Source organism: Protopterus annectens, chromosome 1.part1, assembly GCF_019279795.1.
Source record: "Protopterus annectens isolate FY-2018-M chromosome 1.part1, PAN1.0, whole genome shotgun sequence".
Classification (NCBI taxonomy): domain Eukaryota; kingdom Metazoa; phylum Chordata; order Ceratodontiformes; family Protopteridae; genus Protopterus; species Protopterus annectens.
The window spans coordinates 332,412,342-332,427,419 of record NC_056726.1 but is presented as its reverse complement, the minus strand read 5'-3'; the positions used below and the strand labels follow the sequence as shown (position 1 = coordinate 332,427,419).

General features: G+C 39.3%; 1 protein-coding gene across 12 annotated transcripts in view; it reads right to left on the bottom strand.

Annotated features, from left to right (window-relative positions):
• TCF4 (transcription factor 4) overlaps nucleotides 1-15,078 on the bottom strand; it is a 2,211,973-nt gene that overhangs the window by 38,116 nt on the left and 2,158,779 nt on the right. The gene's annotated exons all lie outside the window — the stretch shown is intronic.

Genomic DNA, 15,078 nt, shown 5'->3' with positions numbered 1-15,078 from the left:
AGGGTGTTCACAGTCATGTATAATAGAAACACTGGATTAGGCGGCCCCTCTGTTCCAGTGTAGAGGGTGTTCACAGTCACATATAATAGAAACACTGGATTAGGTGGCCTCTCTGTTTAGATGGCCTCTCTAGCCAGCATATGCTGACATATTTTTCTGTAAATTTTATTTCAGCCATGTACTTACTGTTAAGCACACAGGACACAAGTGTCCTTTCAAGGAGTAATCCGGGAGCTCTGTCTGATTAAGTGATTTGCTCAGTCACTCAGTAGGTACATAGAGGTGGAAGCAATGAAACTCTATAACCTTAACTGATCAAACTGCTTTAGGAAGCAACTCATTAACACCTCAGAACTGTGCTATCAGAAATGGAAACTGGACAAGTAGGCAATTTCATTGTTTTACATTTACCCTGTCTTTTATGTTGTGTTTGCCCAGTACTTAGCAGTCAAACTGAGAAATACAATGACCAAGTGTGTCCTCCTAGCCAGCTGCTTCATATTATGGCAACATCGCTTCTAAAAAGGGCTGCTAGTCAGAATTCAGAGGGTAAAGTTAACTAACTACACTGGTCATGCTGCAGCCAGCAGGTCATTACAGGTGAGGGTCAGTTTTAGTAAGAGTAATGCCAGGCAGAGTGAATACAGAGTCCATACCTCTCAACTCTCCATATTTTCGCAGAATGAACAGATTTTTGCCTCATAGTTTTGGTCTGTTCCTCAAGGAATTTTGGTTTTCTGGCAAATCATTTAGGGTTGAAGTCAGAAAATAATGACAGACATTTGAGTTTCAGCCTTTATACTTTTCAGAAAATTCATGTGTATGCAAAATCTGTTATTCTATTGACTTTCTAAGTTTGTAAGAGCAATATTTAAAAATCGGCCCTGTTTTTGGGCCTCTCCCATTATATATGGCTGTGTCCGGATTTCTTGCTCTTAGAGGCTGAGAGGTATGCTACAGACCTTTACAAGCAGAATTGCTAAAACCTGACAGTGGGCTAACAGAGCTCAGGATGCAGGAAGGCTGACTCATTTTTTAACTTTGAAATGAATTCAACTACTGTTGATGCCAAAGTATTCCTTAAAGACTGTGGTCCACAGAAGCCTTTCTAAAGGTTTGCACTGCAGAAGCGACTAGCTTAGTCTAACTACAGAAATGGCAGGAGACTTGGGAGACCTACCTTGCAGTTTGATTATTTTAATTGTAAAGATTAAAAGCAAATACCATTCAAGAAGCATGACTGCCAAATCCCCAAGCAGGCAGGTGCTACCTCCCATACATACATACATACATATATGTACTGAGATTATTTCTAAAGGAAGTTAATAACTGGAAGGAAAGCTTATTCCATAGTGTTGGAAAGTGTTGTGCAATGTTTCTGTAATGCTATCATGTTATTTTTTCTAGTAATGCCATTTATATTCAGTAATAGGTCTGCATTGCATAAATACTTTCAAATAGAACCAGATCAGACCAGACAGCAATCACCTCCAAGTAACCTATAACAAACAGAATATAATGATAATTCCCACAATGTTTCTGAAGAGTTCAACTTTTCCAACCCTATTTTACTTCCAATAAGGAACTGTTACACAGTTTCAAGTTTTTCAGGTGGCTTGTTCAAACACCACACAACACAGCACTGTATTCAATAATGGATCAGATTCTATTTTATGTCAGCAAGTTTGTGACTGCCAAAACACCCACATGTCCCTGCGGTGGGAGTTTGAAATGAGCTATTTGGAAATCTGTTACTACACCGCCCACTGATGATGGCTATCCTATCAGCATATCTTGACTGCAATATTGTTGTTGGATTAATTTTAACTTTTCACTTTTACACACCTATAGGTCAGATACAAATACCCACGGGTTATTAAATATGCAGTCACATACATTACTAGCATGGCACCAACTGAAGAGAAGATACCATCATAAGACATCCAGCATGCATGCTTAGCCTTATGGGACACTTAAAGCTACAACACACTCTACGTTCTACTGATGACAAAGACAATCTTGTAAGATATACAATATAAAATTCTATACAATTACACAATACACAATGCTAAAGCATTAAAATGGTAGCACCACAAATATAAAATAGTACAAATCTAATGATAAATTATATTAAAGGTAGAAAACTGCCATGTATGTAAAGTATACAGTATGCATTACTGTACATACTGTGAGGACAAGCTTACACTATGACTAGACAAAAGTGAATGCTCTGAGGGCTGGAACCCCAAGCTGCATTCTCCAAAAATACCTTGACGAAAAGCACTCTTTTTAAGTGTTTCTGCAGAAGGTAAGCCACCTTGAACTGCAAACCTTATATATATATATATATATATATATATATATATATATATATATATATCAAAAATCAAAAATAATCCCAAAATGGAAGGTAATCAGTTAGTATTCCAAACCAAATGGACGCTTAAAATATGCACTTGTAGGCTCACTGTATATTAAAAACAAATGTAATTAGAAAAAACGTTAGTGTTTTCACGGACAAAACAATCTGCTTCATCAGATGTTGCAAATTCAAATAACGCAATACATTATATAGTCAGATGATTAATCATCAAACAATCAATCAGCTCAATTAAAAATTAAGTCAAATAAAAACTTTTAAATATTTAAACACACAGTAACCTACTATGGCAGTGCATACAAAAATGTACTGAGAATGTATACAGTAATATGTGTAAAGCATAGTTCAAACACATATCAAACATCTGATTGTGCTGTATTCTGCATAACAAAATCATGGCAAAATAAAAATATAAATATGTAGAGAATTTATGCCAGTCATAATCAAATCAATATAGAATATTTACACTAACTATCAAAGAATACATATCCAGATAATATCCCAACCTGATTATGTAAGGGTCCTAACATTTAACATGCGTTTTTATACACTAAATATGAAGAGTACTGACCCAGATAGTATCCCAAACATAACTATCTGAGGGTCCTAGCATTTAATATGGGTTTCAATGATGTAGCATCATTCAGCCCACGTCCTCTGTGTGCTCCCAATCTAAAAATCCACTTGAGTTCTGTACTTTCAGAGTCATTAACAATATTACCCACACGTATATTATTATATTGCACATGTAAAATTTGAAATAAGAACACATGATCAATTCCTTCGCTTCGAACATGTTTAGCAATGGCATTATATTCCTCTCCCCTTTGGATGCAATAAATATGATCCCTAATACGCTCCCTCAATGACCTGTTTGTTTTGCCCACATAGAAGCAAAAACAGACAGTACAATGGGCAACGTAAACAATATTTCTGGTAGTGCAGTTACCACTGTTCCTTAGCTCCAAGAGTCCCAGAGTCTTTTATATTTTAAGCGTTCATTTGGTTTGGAATACTAACTGATTACCTTCCATTTTGGGATCATTTTTGATATTTATTCGGGTCGTTGGTTCTCTTGGGTCTTGTGTATATATATATATATATATATATATATATATATATATATATATATATATATATATATATATAGATCAAGTCCATGACTGCACCAATTCAAAGAAGGGAAAAATTCCTGAAAAAAGGTTTCACTTCTGGTACAACTTGCCCAAAGTGATTTCCTATGGAGGAACTTCAATCGTCAGCAAGTTGAACATCTAAGCGAAGTTCGAGAGTTCAAGCTTCATCCTTCAGTAGGTTACCTATCAGGAGGGAGCAGTTACAGCACTTTACAAAGAGGAAGAATTTAGCTGCTTAAGGAGCTAAAGAGTCAGATGGGATATGTCAGCATTACATGAACAAGAAATGCAGTCCATTTCTTTACAAATTCTACACAATCATACCTTTCAACTGTATAGATTTTCACAGAATGTTCAGATTTTTGCCTCAGGTCCATTCTCATAAAATTGTGGTTTTCTGGCAAATCAGTGGCAAATCATTAAAGGTTAAAATTAGAAAATAATGACAGAGATTTGAGTTTTAGACTTCATGCCCTTCAGAAAATTCATGCTAATGCAAAATCCGTTATTCTATTAACTTTCTAAGTTTGTTAAGAGTGATATTTAAAAATTGTCCCTGTTTTTAGGCCTTTGTCCCACTTTTATTTATGGCTTTGTCCAGATTTCTTGCTCTTATACGTTGAGAGGTATGTATACAATATTGCAGCCTTTCAGACACTGACATTCTGTGCATCCCTCCTTTATAATCAGTCAGCACTCCTCATAACACAAAATGGCTGTTTTGAAAGGCTTGTGGAAATTCCTTAGAAATTGGTAGAACAACTAGATGTTAAAGAAAATGTTTGCAAGCTTAGATGGCAAGTTGACTGCAATAAAAACAATAGAGATGTATAAGCAAGGGTGATGAATAACAAGAAATCTGATGTACGTAGGGATATCCCACTTACTAACACTTTCATTCTGAAGACCACATTGATACTGACAAAAATCAATGTCATCACATATACCAGAAGGATTTTCATACTGAAGACAGAAAGCTTGAAAGCTGAGAAATATTCTTTTTGGGATGCTGACCACATGGATTTCACAGGCTGAGTACAGAAGACAATGACTGACGTATTCCACTACCTCCTCATCTCTGCAGCCAGTCCCTTACCAGCACTTACCTCATTATTATCCGCTTTCTTCATTCATTCTACTTTAATGCCTAGTCTCTTATTATAGTTTCCTTAAAATACTCCTTGAAGGCCCCTTACAATATTAGCTACTTACTATCAAGTTTTCTCATCACTTGCTTTACTATTTTGTAGGTGTTGAACCCTTCTCTGCTTGTCATACTTTAAGGAGCCCACCTTACTCTTAATTAATGCACAACCTTTAAGTAAAATTACCAAAACATAAAATCTACCAATTCCTATTCTTTGTAGAGCAAACCATATTACATGATGATTGTGCATGCCTAATTTAATGAAATGCAATCCTTTACATTTGTTATGTTTCACTGTATAGTGGCATATCTCATTCATAGTATTCAGCCTGTGAATTCCATGCGGTCAGCAGTCAATAATAATGAATAATTCTCAGCTGAAAATGGTCCCTGACCAATCCACTTGCCCAGTTAATTCAAAGCCTGTATTTTACTTCATCAAAAACTGTAAACAATGGACACTGAAGACTTGGATTCCTCTTCCTCATTTACTGTGACAAAAAAGAGAGTCCTACCCATAACACAGTACGAATTGCCAAAATGCCAGCAAACAGCAGTTTAGCATTCCAAATGTCATGCTCTCTGTTCTGTTACAGAATGCTTATCAGAATCCTTGGCCTGAAGTTTAAGTTAATTGGCCAGGTTACATTTATATTATCGGAGCTTCACAACCATTACAAGCTGTTTCCAGGTCTCTGCTAAAACTTTCATCCACTTTTTTTCTGCTTTCATCCAGGCTGCCGCTGACATTTCAAAGTCAGCTAAGGCAGTACCTGACTGACAGAACACTTTTCACAGTTGTGCCGTAGATGCTGAGTGAAATAGACAGAAGATTATTTCAACAAAGCAGGGAGCTTGCTATTTTTAAGAAGAAACAGCAGGAAATGTTAAATACGGCAAAGTTGCACTCATTTTATAGGCAGGAATGCAACCTGAAGGTGAACAGTACTGTGAGAGGTGAAGGGTTTGCTCAGGAGGGTATAATGAAAAAATGCTCTGGTTATATATCTCAGTCACCTACCAAAAGGTGATTACTGTCTGCTGCTCCATACTGAAAAGTGCAATTAGGCAAGGGTCTGAAAAATGATGTTGACAGCAAATAAACAAATATATTGGGTGTGCTAATGACTCAGAGGTCACTCAAGTGATGAAAGGCAAACAAGAAGCTCAGGACGTAAGCTTTTTATTAACTTCACTGTACCCTTGTTCACAACAAAACAATTCCACTAAACGACAATCATAGCCATCCTCGTTCTTTAACCATTTAAGAATAATAAAAATGTCATGATTCTGATGCAGTTAATTTATGTAACGACACTCTTTTTTTCAAATTTGAACACACGTTATCAGAATATCAGCAGACTACCAAATGTCAGTGACCAGCTTGCAGAAAGAAAATAATTATTACAAACAAGCCATAGCACTGTTTCAGAAACAAGCGTGGGTTACACTACAAATATGCTACAGAAGAAAATCTGCAAGGAACATTTCTGTGGTGCATTGTAATAACCATCTCTATTCTAATAGTGTCTCCCACCCATTGATTCTACAACACTAACACAACTCCACTAAAATGTCCAACCGCCTTTTCAGTTAAAGGAGGATAGTAATTATGATAAGGATGGTGGATAAAATCAGCCATTACTGCAACTCCGAGCAGGAGATGGTTATCGATTTAGGCAGAGCTAACAAATGACTACAGTACTCGTTCTAAATTAATGGTGCAACACGTTATAGTGTTGATTCTTATTATAACCCCTCTTCTCGTCTCATTTTAATGGAATTTTATATGGTTTCAGAGACAATTTTCTGTGGATTAGCAGTGGGAAAATTGACACAGAGATACCTTACTAAAAGGATACAAGGCCTAAACAACATGTCCTACATGGACCAACTTAAAGACCTGTCACTATACTCATTACCCTACAAACCACTAAACTGTGACTTGTACCAGGCATACAAGGCATCCTCTGACACAATGCTGATGGATTTACTGCACATCAGCAAGTCAAACGGCATCAGAAGTACTTGGTCCAAGGATCTAAACCTCTTCTGCAACAGCAACAGAATGCTTTGGGGGGACGGTATATCTCGCTGAGGATACTGCTGTTCTGGAACAAACTCCCCATCCACATAAAATGAAGTTCATCCCTGTCCATATTCAAGTGCAACTTGGATCTATGGAAGGGAATCAGAAAGTTTATCCTATAACTGCCCCCTGTTCTGTTAATGGACAGAGGCAGCTTATGAATGCTTTATTTCCATGCACTGGTCCCCTCAAATTATCTACAATAAGATCCCAGTTATTCTCACATCAGGGGTAATATATAATTATCGCCCATGGGATGGGTAAGGCCAATCTACAACCAAAAGGGGATAGGTTAGTTTGAGCACAAAAAGGGAAATTGGTTAGGCTTAAAATGGTCTGCAAGGGCAGCTAGCCTAGTACTTACCTATAAGTAAAGAGGTCTGGAACTACAGGAATGCAGAGTTCACTGCACTAGGAAAAATGGGGAGAACTTACATATAAAATAAGTGGGAAATGACATCAGAGGAAGAGCTGTGTGCAGGCACCAAGGCCAGAGTAACAAGAGTAATGACTCCCTATATCAGGGAAAGAAGAAAGTCCAACAGGAAGGGGTTACCAGCATGGAGAAAAATTGAGATACGAGGGCTTACAATTGAAAAGGGGGACATATAGGAACAAAATTGTGTTTGCAAGGAAGTCAGGAAAAACAGTAAAGGTATTCTAGCCAGCCAACAAGCAGTAAGGTAAGTTAATGTCTGGGGTAGGAAGTAACTGGGAAACAAAATTACTCAGATTTACTGTACCTGGGAAGTGCAAGGGGTTAGGCTGCAGACTGGGACTGATGGACAGAAGTATGACAACACTGGAGACCAGGCAAACAGGAATAAAGAAGTCATTTGTAATATATTTACAAAAAACAGGACAGCAGAGTGCTACCATGGGAAGTTAAGACATGCAAGGACGAGTAAAAACTGACGGAGGAATGACAAGGGAAGGAAGACACAAACATGTCAACGGACTTCAGGTTGGTAAGTTATAAGAACCAATCAAGCTGCCCACTCTCATGCCAAAAGAATTAGTGCCGGTACCTAGAACAAGAACAAGTAAAGCTGTGGCTGCTCAAAAAAAAGTCCCATTTATTTGGTAGCTTACCAGTTAAGCAACATCTACTGTGATGGATGGCAGCAACAGATCTTATACACAAGAGATGGCTGGGGAAGACTTGAGCCACTACATGTCTTGTGAGCAGGCTGAAATTAAAATATACACTGTGGATGAATTCTGTAGGGCATCCAGATGCATGGCTTCACACTGCTGAGGAGCTCTCAGTCCAGTATCAAATATTTGTTTGACTGAATCAGTAAAGAACTGAACAGAGGGAATCCAATCTCTGTTCTATGGCAAAGAGGGATGAAGCCATGAATATAATACAGGATTGATTAATAGTCCTGTCACTGGAAGAGGTGAGTGGGAGAGAGTGGCAGTGAGCAGGTAATGTCAATTCACCCATCCTGGTGAGAGGTAGCTTACCTAGCGTGAAGTTTTCCTGGCACCTACTGAAGAAGGGGGCATGGCATGCATGGCCAGGGACATGTGCTTAGTTCTGTCAATGCATGTCTGCATGGTAATGCAAAGTTTAGCTGCAAGGGGGTGGGTTAGGCCCATTTCAAGAAAATATGAATGATGACAGCCGCCTACAATCAGTTCCTGCCTCACAGGAGGAAAACACCAGCGTGGGAGAAGAGAATTAAAAAAGACGAAATAACACAAAAATATCCAAACTTCAGCAAGGTCTGTGGTACTGCACCACACAGAAAACTGACAGGGAAGGGAATGGGTATGGGCTAGGGCCCACATAATGAAGTAGGTATGAAAGTGGCTAAGTCACACAAAAGCAGGGAATGGCATTCAGAAGGAGACTAGCCAGCAACTAGTGGAATGTCACTGGGTTTGATGGTAAAGCCAGTCACACATACGGGTGTCAAACATCATTCCAGGGCTGTAAATCATGAACATTTGCCAGTGGCACCAACATTGGTAGTATAGTCCAGACCCCGGTCAGACCCTCCAAGGCTGATGATGCAGCCTAAGCTATAAATGAATAACAAATTTAAGGCAAAATCTAGAAAAAAAATGACATGCTTAGAGGGTGACACACTGGAATGGAGAGGAAAAAGGGATATCAGGATCATAATCACCCCCAGGCAGAATCCTGCAGAACAGTGTGAAGAGGCAGTGGATAAGGCCATCAGGATGCTGTGAAGTGGTATACAAAGACTTCATCCCACTCAGCATGGCACAGTGGCAACAATGCAGGTGGAATATTGTGTACACTGGTGGTGACCTCAAAGAGAACTCATGATTGGGCTGTGATCAACAAGCTAAGACACTGGAATGACTGCAACATTAGCGCAGACATGGAATACTCTGCATGCGTGTAAACAATGTGTGACAAAAAGGAAGGGGAGAGGATGATATATGATATGGCCACAGACAACACTCAGTGTCAAGCAGGCTGAGTGGAGTTCCTGAGAAGGAAATATGGGGAAGAAGGAGGGGTGTACAGGCTACAGCTGAAAGTTGGAATACTCAAGACTGACTTAAGAAAATACTAACCTATAACAGCATGCTGTGGTGTGGTCCTGGAATACACTGTTAAAATGTATGGCAAAGTATAGATCAAAGACAGAGGTTCAAGCACTCACAATGAAGACAAGGTTTAAAGGGAACCAAATGTAGCATTCAGACAAGTATGATATGCCACAAGCCTTCTTGTATTATCGCCGTATGTTCACATTTACATTTGAAGGTGCCACCACTCATTCACTGCTTTGGCTGCATGTTTACGTTGCATAATGTTCTGACTTTCATGTAGACATTCATAACATCAGTCATCCATAAAATGAGGTGTGAGGCTATAAACCAATAGTATACTATCAATATATAGAATTCTGTACTCCACCTACAACATGGTGCATTATACCTGGTAATACTCAGCTGTGGTCCTTTCTATTCCTTCCATAATCTGCTTAAAATTAATTTTCATTTTTTTTCCAGTATCATTTTTCTTGCCCTGTTACTTGCCAACCATCAAGTTGCTGCTTCACTGCCTATCTGTTCCTGCCATGGGATGAGAACAGGCCTGTTGCACAGACATCATGCAAGCAGCCAAGATTAGCGTATGTAATTTGGCCTTAACCATACACTTTGCTCAGTTTTCATAGGTTCACAGGTAGGTACTAGGCTATTGGCCCAAGGGCCTACGTAAGCCTAGCCAACAAGGTTCCCTGGCTTACGCCACCCAAGAAAGTTATTTTCCTGTGCCACTGTCAAGCAGAGACACAGAAGTGATCTCCGGGGTGCATTTCCTATTTCCCATCCACTCATCAAGATTTTTTTTGAAGAGTGCTAATGAAGAACTTTGCCCTTAATCTGTGCTTCCATCACTACAACATTTATTTTTCAAATACGGTCTGTATCATCTAGATGTGCTTCATTGATATCTTGTTTCGGAAAAAATATATAAAAAAAAAAAAGGGAAAAAACCCCTCAAAGACTTGAGAGTCAGCCCCAAACAACACCAATCAGGGTGTTTTGTCCTATAGCCTTAACTACTATAACCTACTCAGAGGTAATGCAACTTTGGGGAATATTAAAGATTTTTAAGGAAATGGGACATTTCTGAATATCAGTTAATTACAGAAATAATGTAGTTCACACCTGAGTCCTCAGGTGACATTACACTATGTATAAACAGTATCTCAGAACTCTCATTAGAGTAGTTATACAATTACTAGCCACTAATATGAATTCCTTAGAACAATTTATATGCTGCTTTGATGCATCTTAAAAACAAGCACATAAACATCCTGAACTCATAAATTAAATAACATACATAAAAGTAAATGCACTCCAAATATTGCCAATTAATGTTATATAAGAGTTTAAAATATAAGAATATACTAAAAATCATGACAAAAGAAATTGTGCTTAAACAATATTAGGAGTTATAAACTGTAAGCATCTTTTTGCAAGTTCTAATGAGTGTTTAACTTAAGTAAATCAATAATCTGGCTCAAGTAGATGGGCAGCATATCCAGTGGGATTTACCTGGTTACAAACAAATCCAAACAAAAATGAGATAAAGCAATTTAAATATGATCGATGTATCTCCAAAGTATCTTCTGAGATTACAACTGCTTTGGAAAGTAGAATGCATTTCCGTTTACTTGCCTTTCTCAGAGTTTGGGTGATGTCTTAGTGGAGGCAGTCCACTTGTGATGCCCTGGTGCAGACCAGGACTTGGAGTGGCCGCTGGGCTGGGTATGTGGGATGGCTGAGAAGGAGTGAATGGTCTAGCTTCCGGGGTGGACATGATCTTATTGTGCAGAGGCATATGACTGAAACAACTAGCAAGTATCCTCCATGTCACAGCAGCAGTGGTGGCTATCAGGCTTGCTTGCCACCTCTTGTGGTGAAGCCTCATCATCACCACCAGTATAAGAAGGGGCATTAGTGACTCCAACCCAGAGTGGTAAACAACTAAATGAATCATTTGCAGATGTCATTGCTAATTAGAATACCTTGTTGTCAGTGGTCTAATGAGGTACTACTGACTGATATATAACTATTTAAATGGAGTGGTCAGCCATATTATGAGGTTCAAATGATATGTAATATCAGTGATCTGGCCAATCCGATACCTTCACACTCTATGTAGTACTTGGTAATTTTCACAGTCACTCTTTGTACCATATAATGTAGAACCCTGAGACTTAATACCTCTAGTTGTGTTTGCAGGCTGATATTCAACATCTGCTATCCCTTTGGGTGGCATTTCATCATGACATTTCTACAATGTTCCATTTTTCTTCTTACCACATTTAAGCTATGAAAACTAGTACGTATATATTTCAGCCGATCAGTTTGCAGTACAGTGCAGTAGCGTTATTTGTGTCTAGCACTTAGCAGACTGAATTAAGGACAATACATTTAGACAAGTGCCTTCCTGTAGTCCAATGTTTGAGTCCCTCAGTCCCCATTAACCTACTGAGTGACTCTGCTTTTATCAAATATGCCTGCCAAACAGAGCAAGAGTTCAAAGACTGAAGCTGACCTTGATAGCATGCCATGGTAGGCAGACCAAAGATAATCTATTTTCCAGGTACAGCTTCCTGGTGGTAAGTTTTATGGTCTCCTGCACGATGTGTAAAACTTTGGCTGGAAAGGTCTCCCAAAATGAGGCCATGTTTTTATCCTTCAGGCTGCTACTTTGACGTTCTTTAGATATGGATGCATCAGAGATCACCCTTGCTGAGTTAACAGGGTGCAAAGGGTAGAAATAATTGGGTGAGTTCTCATTTAGCTGCAACAACTGGGTAAATCTGAGCTGCCCTGATCAGAAGGGGACTATCAGGATGAGATTTTACCTTTCTTCTCTTGATAGGATCCTTGGTAGTAAGGGGAAGGGTGGAAGTCATACTGGACTAAGATTGCATTTATTGCCCAGACTTCTATGCACTGGTGCATGCCATAGGATTTCTTGAGCTGGAGATTCAGATCTGATGCAAACAGGCACAAGTTCAGGATCTCCCACTCCAGTGTAAGGATGTCGAAGATTATAGTATCCAACTTCCATTTATGTCAGTTGGGAACTGACCTACTCAACTGATCATTGAAACAGTTTCCAGCTAAAGGAATGCAAAAGGCCAGAAGGTGGAGCTTCTGCTGAGTAGCTAGATCCCAGACTACCATAGCCAGCTTCCAGAGTTGTTAAGAGCGAGTTCTCTGCAACCTAATATTTTAAACACATGACTGGCATTTAATATCTATACTCATTTTGAAGACCCCTGTGCCATCAGGTTGACTTGAATATCTGAGAAATATAAATCACAGTTAGCATCCCTTTGACATTAAACTGCTTCATTATATCCTGGCTCCTCTACCATTCCTGTTCTTCGCAGGACCCTGTATGAGCTCTCCAAGCAACACGAGAGGCATCCGAAGTTAAGGTCTGGGATCCCTGGTAAATCACAAATACCATTCTTGGTTTAGCTTGCATATAGACCTCCTACTTTCTGAACTCCATCTGAACTGAAGATATTACTAGCAAGACCCTCTCCAGTGAGTGTAACAGTAGTTTCCATAGGTTTCTCATTCAAAACACTAGATCCTCCTCGTGTGCAACCTGGACAAGAAGACCATGATGACAGAAGCTGACATGCATCCCAGTGATTTCAGAAGTGATCTTGCTGTCAGGTAGGTCTTCTCTCCTGTATGCATAAAGAAAGAGTTCATTAAAGATAGGGAAGGTAGTCTGCCTAACTTGTCATCCAGGACTACCCACAAAAGTTCTTCTTGTGAGATGGGACAGGATCATCATCAGAGATCTCTGATTATGCCTTCATGCAGAAGGTGAAAGCATTCAGAATTTTGTTAAATGAAGCTGTTCTAATTGCTACAGGTGATATTCATTTAAGCCTTTTATGGAACTGTTATCTTGAGTATTAAGAAAGTTAACTTCGTTTCAAGTGGTATTGTCCACCAGTCTCCATGTGGAGTTCGCTGGAGGAGTTTGGTGCCTTTTACTCTGGATTAACTGTTTTCAGTTTTAGCAACCCTTGTATGATTTTGCAGAGAAGTAACATGTAAGATACAATCATCCAGGTATTAGTACACCTGAATGCCTTTCAACCTGACATAGGAAAAACTGCTATTAAACATTTGCTAACTATTCGAGAAACAATGGACAGGCCAAAAGGCAAAGAGATGAACTGGAAATGCTCTATCCCTGCCATTTACTTGAAGAACTCTTGCGTTCTTTGTAAATAAGGATGTTTGAGTGAGTGTCACATCTAAAGTAAAAAGCAGCGCATCATGCAACAGCAGAGGAAGAAGGGACTCCACAGATAACATCTTTCACTGAGCAAGCTGTTTAATCTAGGGAGGTGCAATATTGGTCACCAGGACCTGTTCCTCCTGATTACCAGGAAAAACCTGCAACAGGGCATCTTACCCTGCTTTGCCTGAATGACCCCTTCTACAACAGCTGATAAAAGAAGATGATCCAGAATGGGGCTCAGCAGTCATCTTCCTGAAGGGAGACTGCTTTGAGCTATTTTATTAATCCTGATACAGTCACATCTCCTTCCCAAAGATCTATGGATAGACTGGACTATGTGAGACTGAAGGGATCACTGGCATACCTTAGCTCCACACATGTGGAATCATTAAGAACTAACTTCTTAGGATTATTTATTTTCTTATGGCACTTTAACTTATGCCCTTTACTTAAACCACTGGAGGGGGTCTCCTAATGGAGATGGGATGGACATCTTTGGACTAAAACAATATGTTTTTGTGTAGGAGGAAAGCCTGCAGGTTATTAGCTCTGTATATTGAAGTTTTCTTATTAAACAGAGTACTGAGTTCAGAAGATGACACCTGATGAATCTCACCTAAACAGGAAAGGCAATGAGGGTGGCCGTCCTTCAGTGGAATCTATCTCCCACTGGTATACTTGTTGGTGATTGTTTGCAGGGATGTCACTGGCCCCAAAAGATCTCCAAAATCACAGCAGAAAAGATCAATTTTAATACAAGAAAAGCAAGAAATGTTAGACGAAATATTATCAAAAGAAAAAAAATCACAAACTGGTCAAATCACAGAACTCTGCAAAAGTGGCTATTAGCTACTTTGAGCTGAGAAAAAGAAATGAAAATTTTTGGGGCTAATTTCTTTTTCTACCAAATGCCCCACTGGCATTCCTGGGTCTATATTATAAGCTCAACTGCTTAGTTCGTCGGATGCCAAAATGTAGACAGCTAAACGGCAAACGCTTAAAATCTGGAACGGCCACTTACGCAAAAGTTTTCATCGGGAAAGAATTTGCTTGGCCGTTGTCGGGAATTTGCCCTTTCCCCAATGTAGAGCGATCTCAGAGTTGGTATATTTAGTTGGGGGGTGTGGGGGTGAAGCCCCCACTTTATTAGGGTTTGGAAGTTTATTTTAATTTGCGACGGCCAAGCAAAATTTTTCCCGATGAAAAAATTTGCCAAGTGGCCGTTGGCTATTTTAAACTTTAGCCGTTTAGCTGTCTAAGTTTCGGCATTCAACAAGCTAAACTGTTGGGATTCTAATATAGACCTGGCATCCTCAGTGTGGTGTGGAATCCAAGGTTGCTATGGGGGCATCCAGTATTTTGAAAATCAGCTGTATGAACATGAACATCCACTGGTGTGTAACTCCCAGGCATTATGAGTGACACTGCAACAGTAGCCCTTATAATCTATTATTACTTAAAAACCACTGACCATGTAGACATCAAATGAAAAGGCACACCAAAGAGAATGACGGGGGATGGACTTCTAATGGAACTGCTTACAAG